This window comes from Heloderma suspectum, chromosome 6, assembly GCF_057233095.1.
Source record: "Heloderma suspectum isolate Gila_16-S chromosome 6, 16-S_ref, whole genome shotgun sequence".
NCBI lineage: Eukaryota > Metazoa > Chordata > Lepidosauria > Squamata > Helodermatidae > Heloderma > Heloderma suspectum.
In genome coordinates this window covers 91,847,934-91,862,808 of record NC_139463.1, presented here as the reverse complement: position 1 = coordinate 91,862,808, position 14,875 = coordinate 91,847,934, and positions in this window count along the sequence as shown.

Sequence of the window (14,875 nt, the reverse complement as noted above, 5' to 3'; positions counted from 1 at the left end):
TCATACCAGATAGCAAATATTTTAGGTATCTACAAGATTCCACAGGTAGGATGTGTGTGCAGAGTACAGAAATGTGCAATCTTGTACACATCATTTTTGTCTTGCAGATATGACTGTGTGGTTCAAAGACAGAGATAGGTCTATTCCATTAAACCAGGTGTTGTTCATTCATTAAGTCGTGTCTGACTCTTCGTGACCCCATGGACCATAGGACACCAGGCCTTCCTGTCCTCCACTCTCTCCCAGAGTGTGCTCAACTTCATATTCATTGCATCGGAGATGCTATCTAGCCATCTCATCCTCTGCCGTCCCCTTCTCCTTTTTCTTTCAATCTTTCCCAGCATCAGGGTCTTTTCCAGGGAGTTTTCTCTTCGCATTAGGTGGCCAAAATATTTGCGCTTCAGCTTCAGTATCTGTCCTTCCAATGAGCACTCAGGGTTGATTTCCTTTAGGATTGACTGATATGACCTCCTTGCAGCCTAGGGGACTCGTAAGAGTCTTCTCTAGCACCACAGTTTGAAAGAATCAATTCTTTGGCACTCAGCCTTCCTTATAGCCCAGCTCTCATAGCCAGACATTACTACTGGGAAAACCATAGCTTTGATTATACGAACCTTTGTCGGCAAGGTGATGTCTCTGCTTCTTACTATGCTGTCTAGGGTTGCCATAGCTTTCCTCCCAAGGAGCAAGTGTCTTTTAATTTCATGGCTACAGTCACTGTCTGCAGTGATCTTGGAGCCCAAGAAAGTAAAATCTGTCACTGCTTCCATTTCTTCCCCTTCTATATGCCAGGAAGTGATGGGGCCAGATGCCATGATCTTCGTTTTTTTAATGTTGAGTTTCAAACCAGCTTTTGCACTCTCCACTTTCACCCTCAACAAGAGGCTCTTTAGATCCACTTTGCTTTCTGCCATTAGGGTGGTATCGTCTGTGTATCTGAGGTTGTTGATAATTCTCCCGCCAATCTTAATTCCGACCTGTGATTCATCCAACCCTGCATTTCTCATGATGTACTCTGCATATAAATTAAATAAGCAGGGCGACAATATGCAGCCTTGTTGTACTCCTTTCCCAATTTGGAACCAATCAGTTGTTCCATGTCTGGTTCTTACTGTTGCTTCTTGACCCTCGTACAGGTTTCTCAAGAGACAGGTAAGGTGGTCTGGTACTCCCATCTCTTTAAGAATTTGCCAGAGTTTGTTGTGATCCACACTATCAAAGGCTTTAGCGTAGTCAATGAAGCAGAAATAGACATTTTTCTGGAATTCTCTTGCTTTCTCCATGATCCAGCGAATGTTGGCGATTTGATCTCTATTTCCTCTGCCTCTTCGAAACCCCACTTGTACTTCCTGTAGTTCTCGGTTCACATGCTGCTGAAGCCTAGCTTGTAGGATTTTGAGCATAACCTTTTAAATCAGGTACACCTTACCATTTGTGTGATTTAGGAATGGGGAGAATTTTATTTATTCTGCATTTTCAAGAACACAACCTCATTTGGATTATCTGGACTAATATGCAGATCAGAACACAGTTATCCTTCAGATTGTTCACTTTTCTAAATTTTCTGATGCGGGTCTCTGCTCAAAACTGTCATATAAATAAGTATATTAAGGAAAGTTGATTACAAAAATCGATACATCAGGGAATGATGCATACAAAAATGCATATATTAGAAAGCAAAGGCTCTCTTAAATACAGCCCTCCCAAACTAGTATCTCTTCCAAACATATGCAAAAGTTTTGTGCCACAAATCTTGAGTTTTGTGCCACCACCCACAAGTGTGTACTGATCCATCAAATGTGGATTCATAATTAAAACACAAAAACAACAACATTGTCATATCACCTCCAAACATTTTTGAAGGGGTTGTGCTAGTTTTGTGCCCCTAATCCTGAGTTTTGTGCCACCATCAAAAGCATGAAAATGACATACCCTTAAGGTGGGGTCTGGCGAATGGTGAAAAATCCACATTCTGATATCACCGCCAAACCAATGCCAAAGTTTTGTGCTAGTTTTGAACAGCTTTCTGCCACTAATCCTGAGTTATTATGTGACACCACCAAAAGCATGGATTTTTTGTGCTGCAAACAAAGGCGTGAAAATGATAGACCTAGGTTTTCTGCCACCACACACAAGTGAATACTCACACATCCTGAGCTAAACAGTCCCAGATATTGTAATCTTTCCTTATAAGGGAGTTGCTCAAGCACCTTGACAATTTTACTTGCCCTATCCTGTAATTTTTCTAGGGATGGCGGAGAATTTCTCCCCGAAACTTCAGGGAGCCGAGCGCCAACGTGTTCTGCCCCCCGAAGAAGTTTCGGGGAGAAATTCTCCACACACACCCCGCACCCCCCGCACCCCGCACCCCCCGCAGGATGGGACTTACCTTTCCCAAATGTCCCTCCCAGCGGCGGGTCCCGGTGGCGGTTCGTCGGGTCTTCGTCAGGGGCGGGAGCGGCAGCCGGTCTTTCGACCGACTGCCGCCGCCGCCATTCCAATAAAAGTTAAAAAAAAAAACCGCCCCCGTGATAGGCTACGTGACGATTAACGTAGCCTATCACGGCTAGATTTGCAAAGTCAGCCGTGATAGGCTACGTAAATCGTCACGTAGCCTATCACGGGTGACTTAAAAAAAAAAAAAGCGCGTATGGCTAATGGCAGCCCCCATAGGGAGCCGCCATTCATGTTCCTTATTTGGTCACTGTAGTCTACGTAAAGATTACATAGACTACGGCGAAAATAAGGGCAATGCTATTTGCGTTCCCTTATTTTCGCTGTAGTCTACGTAAAGATTTACGTAGGCTACAGCGACCAAATAAGGAACACGAATGGCGGCTCCCTATGGGGGCCGCCATTTGTGTACACGCTTTTTTTTTTTTTTTAAGTCACCCGTGATAGGCTACGTGATTATTTACGTAGCCTATCACGGCTGACTTTGCAGATCTAGCCGTGATAGGCTATGTTAATCGTCATGTAGCCTATCACGGGGGCGTTTTTTTTTTTTAACTTTTTATTTCGCGGGCGGGCGAGGCGAGGCGCCTCCTCCCCGGCCTGAATTTTGGCTGGGCAAGAGGGAAGCCTCCCCCCCGGCCTGAATTTCGGCCAGATGAGGCGGGAAGCCTCCCCCCCCCCGGCCTGAACTTCAGGGGGTGAGCAGCGAAGCGCCTCCCCCCCCCGCAAAAAGCTGTGAGACCAGGTAAGTGGCTTTCGTGCACTCCTAAATTTTTCCAATTTTACAATATCCTTTTTTTTAGGTGCAGTGACCACAACTCTACACAGTATTCCAAGTATACTTGCACCACTGATTTAAGTAAGGACAGTGTAATATTTGCAATTTATTTTTGATTCCATTCCTAATTATGCCTACTATGGAATTTTACTTTTCCACAGCAGCCATGCACTGGGTTGACATTTTCAGTGAGCTGTCCACTCCAGCCCCAAGATCTCTTTCTTGGTCAGTCACTACAAACTCAGAGCCCATCAGCATACATGTGAAGTTGGGGGGGGGGGTTGCCCCAGTTTGCATAATTTTACTCTTGCTTGCATCGAACTGTATTTTGCCATTTTGATGCCCATTCTACCAGTTTGGAGAAATACTTTTGGAGCTCCTTGCAATCCCATTTTGTTTTAACTATAAATAATTTGGTTCCACCAGCAAACTTGGCCACTTCACTGTTCACTCTTGATTCCAGATCATTTATGAACAAGTTGGAAAGCATTGATCCCAATACAGATCCCTCTATTGGGAGAAATTACCATTTATTCTCTCTGCTTTCTGTCCTTTAACCAGTTACTGATCCATATGAGGATGCCTCCTCTTATTGCATGAGAGCTAAGTTTGCTCAGGAGTCTTTGGTGAGGGATTTTGTCAAAAGCCTTTTGGAAGTCCAAGTTAATAACGTCTACCAGATCACCCCTGTCCACACATCTATTGACACTCTCAAAGAACTCTGAAGAACTTTGCTAAGACCATGCTGATTCTTTTTTCAGCAAGGCTTGTCCTTCTATATGCATATTAATTTTATCTTTAATACTTCTTTCAATCAATTTATCTGGAACAGAAAATAAGCTAACCCTATTTCAAATCATAGAATCATAGAATAGTAGAGTTGGGAGGGGCCTATAAGACCATCGAGTCCAACCCCCTGCTTAATGCAGGAATCCAAGTCAAAGCACTCGTGACAAGTGGCTGTCCAGCTTCATCTTGAATGCCTCCAGTGTGGGACAGCCCACTACCACCCTAGGTAATGGGTTCCATTGTTGTATTGCTCTAACAGTCAGGATGTTTTTCCTGATGTTCAGGCGGAATCTGGCTTCCTGTAATTTGAGCCCATTATTCCACGTCCTTCATTCTGGGATGATTAGAGATGTATGAAAGTCCCTTACCTGATTCCGACGCTTGCTTTGCAGTGGGGGGGAGGCGCGCCATCCCTCCCCCCAAAATTCTGGCGGGGCAGGAGGTGCCCCGTCCCTCCCAGCCAAAATTCTGGCCAGGGGGGAGGCGCCCCATCCCTCCGGCCGCGAACCTCATCTCCTGCCGGGACGCAAATGGCGGCGGCCATAGCCGCCGCCATTTGCGACCCTGCAGTCAGCCATGATAGGCTATGTAAATCTTTATGTAGCCTATCACAGCTGACTTTTTTTTTAAAAAAAAGGCACGTACGCAAATGGCGGCACCCATGGGTGCCGCCATTTGCGTTCCTTATTTTGGCACGTGTAGTCCACGTAAGCATTTACGTAGACTATGGCGAAAATAAGGGCAACGCTATTTGAGTACGCGCTTTTTTTTTTCTTTCAAAGTCAGCCCTGATAGGCTACGTAAACATTTACGTAGCCTATCACAGTGTTTTTTTTAAATCTAGCTGTGATAGGCTACGTAAATCTTTACGTAGCCTATCACGTTGGTTTTTCTTTGTTTTTTTTACTTGGAAATGGTGGTGGCGGCAGCCGGTCGGAAGACTGTCTGCCACCGCCGAACCACCGCTGAACTGCCGCTGGAGCTGCCGCCACCAGGGACATTCGAGCAAGGTAAGTCCCGTCCCAGGGGGGCAGGGGGGGCAGACCATTTCTCCACCAATTTCGGGGGGCCAAATGCGCTGGCATTCAGCCTCCCCGAGATTCATGGAGAAATTCTCTGACATCCCTAGGGATGATCAAGAAGAGATCCTGGCCTTCCTCTCTGTGACAACCTTTCAAGTACTTGAAGAGTGCTATCCTATCTCCCCTCAGTCTTCTCTTCCCAAGGCTAAACATGCCCAGTTCTTTCAGCCTCTCCTCATAGGGCTTTGTTGCCAGTCCCCTGATCATCTTTGTTGCCCTCCTCTGAACCCTCTCCAGTTTGTCTGCATCCTTCTTAAAGTGCAGCGCCCAAAACTGGACACAGTACTCCAGATGAGGCCTAACCAGTGCTGAGTAGAGGGGAACAAATATTTCACATGATTTGGAGGCTGTACTTCTATTAATGCAGCCCAAAATGGCATTTGCCTTTTTTGTAGCCATATCACCTTGTTGGCTCATATTCAGCTTGTGATCTACAACAATGCCAAGATCCTTCTTGCTTGTAGTATTGTTGAGCCAAGTATCCCCCATCTTATATCTGTGCATTTGGTTTCTTTTTCCTAGGTGCAGAACTTGGCATTTATCCCTATTAAATGTCATTCTGTTGTTTTGAACTCATTCAAAGTATTTAGGTGTTCCTTGACCTATCAATCTCAAGTTGCAATCCTGCCCCTTCAGCCTGTACTGTGCCTTTGCCAGGGGGGTCATAGACCCTCTTTCTGGAGAAGACTGAGCACTTCTGCCTTTTATTTCTCACCTGTTATCATTTTGCCATCCTTATTTAATAGTTGAACCACCATTTCTTTCCTCTGTCTTTTACTATGCATGTACCAGAAGGAGACCTTTTTGTTGTTTTTAGTATCCCTCCCTATCCTCAGCTCATTCTCAGCTTTAGCCTTCCTGGCACCATCCCTGAAGCCTGTACTCTTCCGTTGTTGCTTGGCCTTCCTTCCACTTCCTATATGTGTCCTTTTTTTGTTGTTGTTTTCAGGTCATCTCTAAGCTTTTTGTGAAGCCACATGGGCTTCTTCTGTTGTCTTTCACCGTTTTTTCTTGTTGGAATTGTTTGTAATTGTGCCTTTAGAATTTCCTTTTTTAAAAACTCCCACCCATCTTGGACTCCCTTTCTTGTCAGAATCAGTTGCCATGGGACCTTACTTATCATTGTTCCAAGTTTATTAAAATAGGTTTTCCTAAAATCCAGGGTATGCATTTGGCTTCACTCAGCTTTTGCTTCCTTTAGAACGAAGAACTCATTTCAAATCAAATATGATTTGTGGGTGGCAGCACAAAACTCAAGATTTGTGACACAAAACTTTGACATAGGTTTAAAGGTGATATGTGAATGGAATTTAGCATTTGCCAGGCCCCACCTAAAGGTATGTCATTTTCACACTTTTGCTGGTGTCACAAAACTCAGGATTTGTGGCTCTAAACAGCAAAAAACTAGTACAAAATTTCAGCACATGTTTGGAGGTAATATGACAATGTTGGGTTTTTTGTTTGTTTTAGCTACAATCCCACATTTGATATATCAGTACCCACTTGTTGGTCATGGCAAAAAACTTGGGATTTGTGGCACAAAACAACACAAAACTGGCACAAAATTTTGGAATATGTCTGGAGGAAATGGGAGGGGGATAGGTTAATGGGAGTGGGTTCATAGAGCAGCAAAGAAAAATGAATCATTGGGGGAAATTGTGTACAAAAAAAATGCATATTCTCATGGGGCACATGTGTCTGTGTGTGTGTATGTGAGTGTGTTTTAAATAGAAAAAATGAAAATTGATGCAGAAATTGGATGGAAATTGATCTTAGGTTTAAATATATGCAAAACTGGCATAGGCATTTGGGGGTTGGACTCGATGGCCTTGTAGGCCCCTTCCAACTCAACTATTCTATGATTCTAGGCCATAAATAGACTGATTTGTATGAATGCCATATCTGGATTAAGGAAAACAATGTTTATGAATAATTGATACTGGAAGAAAATCTTTCATTATCTGAACTTTAGTCAGATCATTATTCATGTATCTGAGGGCAAAGTTCATCTCTACCTCAGGGCACTTACATGTATGTAAAGTTCTTATGTACATTAATTCTTCAACTGTTCATGCTAAGGACTACTTAATACATTACTGGAGTAGAGAAAGATTCTCCTGTTGTATTTAGAACCCATACTCCTCTCATGCAATATTTAAGAATGCACCATATGGGTTGTTGAATGGTATGATTCCATTCCACTTCAGTGTCAGAACATTTCCTGAGGTATGGCTAGTATAGCAAATTAAGGAACTACAAGTTATATTAATTATGCTATTTAAAAGAAGAGAGAGAGAGAAGTGTGCGTAATCTGCCCCCTTCTAGTTTTAAGGAAAAGCACTGATCTGGTGCTGCATTCACAATCTGGATTGGGGCTCTGCACCAATTTCTCAACAACCCCCTCTAGCCTGCTATTTTCCCTCAAGGGTACTGTTTATTGCAAATAAAATTTTTGTTGAATGGCACAATCAAGAGTTTTACTTCTACCTTTTTGCAGTGCAGTAGACCAGAGCAGAAATGTTTTGCTCTTTGGTCTTCTCAGTTATGCTGTTCTATTTCCCATTTGTGCAGGACTAGGGTAAAGAGTTGCAATAAAGAAAATGGTCTTTACTTTTGCAGAGAAACCCTTTCCCTCCTCCATTATACTGGTAAAACAGTAAAAAAAATTACTGTAGGACTATAGGAATTAGTTACCATAGTAAAATCACTAGAAAGATTTCAGTTAATACGTAGGGTGTGAGCTAACCATTACATTTAAAAAAAAAAAATGCACCAAGGTACAAGTCTCTTCACATATACATATATTTTTCTCTCTCTTTCCCTCTTCAAATTTATCTTTAGCTCTTGTATAGTTCTACTCCAGGGAGAGCACATAAATCTGAATTCCTTACTTCCTATCGGATGGTCCCAGATGATGACCTCCAATATGTGGGAATTCTCCAGTTACTGCTCCATTTCAAGTGGAAATGGATTGGATTCATTGCTGATGATAAAGATAATGGAGAACTGTTTCTAAAGGTCATGCTTCCATTATTTTCCAAAAATGGCATCTGTTTAGCCTTCATAGGAACGTGCCCTCCACATTTAAGCTTTGATGATGACAAGGAAGACATAATAAAAAAGGGGATTGAAATGTATGATAAAGTCATGAACAGCACAGCCAATGTATTGGTCTTCTATGGAGAAGCAGATTCTATAATATTTTTGAGACTGGTATTATATCTACCAGAGATAGAAGACAAAATACAAAAACCAAGAGGTAAAGTCTGGATTCTGACAGCCCAGATGGAATTCAAATCACTTGTCTTCCAAAGGTATTGGGATATACAAATCATCCATGGTGCTATATCTTTTGCAATTCACTCCAATGAATTACAGGGGTTCAAAGAGTTTCTTCACAGAAGAAACCCTTCCAGCACAACAGAAGATGGTTTTATCAGAGATTTCTGGGAGCAGGCATTTGGTTGTATATTCCCAAATTCTGCTCTGGATATGGTGGAAGGTGATACATGCACTGGAGAGGAGAGGCTTGAGAATCTTTCTGGGTCTTTTTTTGAAATTAGCATGACCAGTCACAGCTACAGTATTTACAATGCTGTCTATGCAGTGGTCCATGCTTTACATGCCATGTTTTCATCCCAATCCAAACACAGGACAGTGATGGAAGGAGAACAAAGGATATTTCAGAATAATTGGCTGTGGCAGGTAAATCCTATGAAAAATACTACATTAACCCCCCCCCATTCACTTTTTGGATTTTTTTAATATTAAAACACTATATGACAACAAGATAGGGATGTCGGAGAATTTCTCCACGAATCTCCGGGAGGCCGAATGCCAACGCATTCGGCCCCCGAAATTGGTGGGGAAATTCTCCGCCCCCTGCCCCCCCCAGGATGGGACTTACCTCATGCGAATGTCCCTTGCGGCGGCGGGTCCCAGCGGCAGTTTGGTGGTGGTGCGGCGGCGGCAGCAGCGGCGGCCGGTCTTCTGATCGGCTGCCGCCGCCGCCATTTCCAAGTAAAGTAAAAAAAAAAAAAAGTGATAGGCTATGTAAAGATTTACGTAGCCTATCACGGCTGACTTTGAAAATCTAGCCGTGATAGGCTACGTAAATCGTTACGTAGCCTATCACTTTTTTTTTTTTACTTTACTTTTTTCTTTCGCTGCTGGAGAGGCGGGGTGCTCCCCCCCAGCCAGAATTTCGGCGGGGAGGGGCGGGGTGCCTCCCCACCCGCCAAGAATTTTGGGGGGAGAAACAGAGCACCTCCCCCCCGAAAAAAGCTGCGGGACCAGGTAAGGGACTTTCGTCCATCCCTACAACACGATTATTTTAAGAAAAAAATGTACGTATTTAACAGTTGAGACTGAGGTTTAGCAAAGAATAACTGGCTATCAATTTCATCTATGTATCCTTTGGGCAGACAGTAGTATTTTGTCTTTCAGCTGTAAGTTAGAAACATAATTCTGAATTTCATTTGGAAGCTTTGGAGAATTTAAGTAATCTTTGTTTCTGTTTTATTTGTTTTATGATTCTTGGTACATCAGTGTCTTATACATTCATTTATAAAAGTGATCTTTTTCAAGTGTTGTTTTATGATTACTTATAATTGATAGTATGTAACGTATGGTTCAGTTGCCTATGACAAAGAGAAGTGTCTTGAAATGTGTTTGGAACACCAATATTTTGGGAAATAAATATTGCAGCTGTTTTGTTTTTATTTGATTTTATATTTGGTGATGCCATTTCTCTATACATACACAGCCTGTCACTACTAATGTATGACATTATCTCCCATCAGTCATTTGCTAAGCAAATATAAACTCTCATCTCATAACACCATCAACAAACAAACAAACAAACAAACATGCATCTTAACTACATTGATGAAATTAACGTTGTGTCCAGTTTGGAACACAGACTATGCATTATTTGTGAAGTGGGGGGCGTTTGCATAGATACGTTAATATTTCTTGGACAACGGCCATCCAATTCATTGAAAAACTGAATGAGACTTCTGAAATAATTTAGAATGAATTCAGATATGTCAACAGCATTTGGACTTGGCTCTGATATTTGAAGTATGGCTATGTCCAGGATACAATTATTATATCCTTGAAGAGCAGATGTTTATATATCAGAGATTCAGCTCCCAGTTGTACATTTGCATCTTTCTGTTAATGGTTTGTGTTTTCCTTTTCAATCTAGCTACATCACTTTCTGAGACATGTCTCATTTAACAACAGTGCTGGGGATGAAATTTCTTTTCACCAGAATGGAGTATTACTAGCAGGATTTGATGTTATAAACTGGGTCACCTTTCCAAACCAATCATTCATTAGAGTAAACGTTGGAAAGATGGACTACCATGGTTCTCCAGAGCAAGCGTTTTCCATTCATGACAATGCAATTGTGTGGCACAGCTGGTTTAACCAGGTAGGACTTCAATGCAACATTTGGAGAATTGTTCATATTATGAATTAGCACTGGAAGACTGAAAGATTAAGGAAGAACAACTAGGGATGGCAGAGAATTCCACCACAGATTTCAGTGAGGCTGAATGCACTGGCATTCGGCCCCCTGAAATCCATGGCAGAACAGCCAGCCCCCCCCCCCCCGCTGATTCCCCCCAGGATGGCACTTACCTGGGGAGGATGCGGTGGATTAGGCGGCGGCGGCAGATTCGGCGGGGGTGGCTCCGGCAGATGGTCTCCTGGCCGGCCACGGCTGGGCTGCTGCTGCCACTGCCATCCATGCAGCCATGATAGGCTATGTAAGAATTTATGTAGCCTATCACGGCTAACCCCACCGCCCCAAAAAACCTAGGGATGGCAGAGAATCTACGCTATTTGCGTTCCCCTTATTTTCGCCGTCTTAGTCTATGTAAACGTTTACGTAGACTAAGACGTGCCAAAATAAGGAACGCAAATGGCGGCGGCCATGGCCGCCGCCATTTGCGTATGCACATTTGTTTGTTTTTTAAAGTCAGCCGTGATAGGCTATTTAAACATTTATGTAGCCTATCACGGCTGACTGCAGGGACGCAAACGGCGGCAGCTACAGCCGCCACCATTTGCTTCCCTGCTAGCCAGCGGCCGGATGTCCGGCTGCTGGCAGAGCCAGCTGGCGGCTCCACAGAATCCCTGTGGAGCACAGCTGGCCGGCCAGGATTCTGGGGGGGGGGGGGAATGGAGCGCCTCCCCCCCTGACAAGGATTTCAGGGGGAGGGACAGAACTCCTCCCCCCCAACCATAAACATAATCCGTGAAAGGTAAGTGCCTTTCGTACATCCCTACCTGTCACACAGACCACAATGTGGTTCGGCCAACAGATCCAGTAAGTGAGGCAGTGCAGCGAGCGGGGGGGGGGCAGCCCACCAGACTCTACCCCCTTCTCGGACTCCTGCAACATCTCTAGCAGAGTGTGGAGGGCAGAACATGAACCTGTTCTAGGTTGGCATCCACCCACATCTGGCACAAAAGACTTCAAAGTACAATGTCACTATTGCCAGCAGAGCTGTAAGTGTCCCTCCCTTCCTCCTTCACATTCTAGAATATCAGGGGTTGGAATTTGAGAGCTATGATGCACAATACATGGTGATTGGGACCATCAGTGTTGCAATAATGTACATAGATGTAAAGATCATGAATTAATTTAGAGCCAACAAAGAAAACTATCAGTGAAGCACCTTGTAATTGTTGGCCCAAATATGAATCATGTGGAGGGTATGTCTAACTTGGACGCAGTAAGCAACATAGAGAGGCCATTGTACCTCTTACTTAGTGTTCATCTTTTCCATATACCCTACTGGCACTCTTTGAATAATCTTAAACATTATTCAACACCCAACACCCTGGCACTAAAGCCAAGAAACAGCTCTGACTGCAAAGTCAATTTGGTCAAGAGAGCTCCTGGACTATTGGGTTTCAACCACTGGTTCTGAATGTAACACTATAAATATATATTAACAATCAATTTCTGTTTCTAAGTCTTATGGTGTCTAAATTCTCCTTCACAGCATCCCACATTTAGGGAAATTATTAGTATCTGTGACACAGAAATAATTGATCCTTTATACCATCCATTTACAATCTACTGTGTTAACCCTTGAGACAATAGCCATTTTTGAGACTTCTATCACCAAAGAAGAAAACAAATAATTCCGTCATGCTGCCTATGATGCTAAATGGGGCTGTGCATTGCTTTGGTTCTGAATCCAAATACTGAAGTGAATCGGGGTGCTTCGGGGGTGCCTTGGTGAGATCTGAAGATGATCAGAACAGCACTGCGGCACTCCAAAGCAAAGCAGGTCACCGCCGAAGTGCCTTGCTCCACCTCTCAGATTCAGAGCTATTCTGATGCCTTCTGAAGCCCAGACAGCCTGTCTCTAAAATGTATCAACTTTTGAAAGATCAAAGAGGAGGAGGAGGGAGTGAGCTTTGGCGCAACTCTAGTTGCCAAATTAGGGCTGAACTTATTCAGCAGTCTCCAATCAGTGACAGTGTTGGAGGTGGGGGGTGAGGAGGAATACTGTATATATTGGAGAGAAAAGCCTGTGTTTGTTTCATTGCAGGAGAGAGTGGTGGTTACTGGAGAGAGCTGTCGGTTAGTTAGTTAGCTAAATCTCTCTCTCTCTCTCTCTCTCTGTGAGTGTGTGTGTGTGTGAGTGTGTGTGTGTGTGTGTGTGTGAGAGAGAGAGTTGTATTGCAGCTTTCTTATTCTTTCCCACCTAGCCCTTCACAGTTCAACTATCCCCTTGCTATCTTTTCTAGATTCTTTTAAAAACCAAAAATATTGAGTAGTTTAGTTTCCGCCTTTCCTTGCCTTGTTCTTTGGCTCCCCACCCCCCACCCTTCTGAATTATTCAACCATTCTTATTAGTTTTCTTTCTTTCTTTCTTTCTTTCTTTCTTTCTTTCTTTCGATTCTTTATAAAAAATACAAGACATTTTTTAAAAGTAGTTTATTTGCCTTTTCTTGTTCTTTGGCTCACTCCCCCCACCCCCCCCATTCTCAAGTGAAATCTTTCTTCATAGTTTTCTGGCTACATCCTTTAAAAACAAACAGACAAAGAAGTGTTTTCCTTCCCTTGTTCTTGGCTCTCCACACTGCCCCAGCCTTCTCATTTCCTGCGTTCATTCCCTTCCCATTTTTGAACTCTATATCTTTACACACACACACACACACACACACACACACACTTTTCTTTGCTTGTAGATAGTTCTGTATTTCCTTTTCTTTGCTCATGTATGTGCTTGTGTTGTGGTCAAGCAAAGCACTACACACATCCACATTTCAAAGTACAGTGGGTGAAGCACTACTAGGGGTGCACGAAAGTCACTTACCTGGTCTTGCAGCTTTTCGCGGTGGGGGGGAGGCGCTTCGCTGCTCTCCCCCCGAAGTTCAGGCCGGGGGGGAGGCTTCCCGCCTCGCCCTGCCGAAATTCAGGCCGGGGAGGAGGCTTCCCGCCTTGCCCGGCTGCGAAATAAAAAGTTTTTTTTAAAAAAACGCCCCCGTGATAGGCTACGTGACGATTACCGTAGCCTATCATGGCTAGATCTGCAAAGTCATCCATGATAGGCTACGTAAATCGTCACGTAGCCTATCACGGCTGACTTTTTTTAAAAAAAAAAAGCACGTACGGCAAATGGCGGCCCCCATAGGGAGCCGCCATTCGCGTTCCTTATTTGGTTGCTGTAGTCTACGTAAATCTTTACGTAGACTACGGCGAAAATAAGAGCAACGCAAATAACATTGCCCTTATTTTCGCCGTAGTCTACGTAATCTTTACGTAGACTACAGCAACCAAATAAGGAACGTGAATGGCAGCTCCCTATGGGGGCCGCCATTAGCCGTACGCGCTTTTTTTGGTTTTTTTTAAGTCACCTGTGATAGGCTACGTGACGATTTACATAGCCTATCACGGCTGACTTTGCAGATCTAGCCGTGATAGGCTACGTTAATCATCACGTAGCCTATCACGGGGGTGTGTTTTTTTTTAGTTTTATTGGAATGGCGGCGGTGGCAGCCGGTCGAAAGATCGGCTGCCGCCCCCGCCCCTGACAAAGACCCTACGAACTGCCGCCAGGACCCGCTGCCGGGAGGGACATTCGGGAAAGGTAAGTCCCATCCCAGGGGTGGTGCGGGGGGTGGGGGGGGTGCAGAGAATTTCTCCCCGAAACTTCTTCAGGGGGCCGAACACGTTGGCGCTCGGCCCCCTGAAGTTTCAGGGAGAAATTCTCCGCCAACCCTAAGCACTATACACATAATATCTATTATTTAAATAGTGCTACACTGTGTGGCAAAGCAAGCCCAATATGAGGTATCTTTGGGGTCTTGGCATTGAGACTGCCTGTTGCCCAGATTTCATGCACTTCTGTGCAACCAGTGGAAAGTTATAGCTCTTCATTTTGATTTGAGAGTTTGTGTGGAAAACATAGCACAGCCTGCCTGCCTGCCTGTTTTCCCAGTAATGTGTATTGTATTCCTTTCAGCCAAAGAGAGCCTGAGGTCATCCACTGTGAAACTGAGTAGGAAAAGGGAGAGAGGTTATTTGCACTTCAAAGAAACCTACAGCAGAGATTAGGGATAGTGACTTCCTCCTGTGCCAAACTGTCTGAAATTTGGCAGGCAGGATCCCCCTGCATGGGGGCTGAGAGGTCCCCAAATTTCATGCACTTCTGTGGAAACAGTGAAAGGATATAGCTTTTTGCTTTGAGAGTTTTTGTTGAAAAAAAAAACAAATTTCACCTGCACCTAGCACAAAAACTAC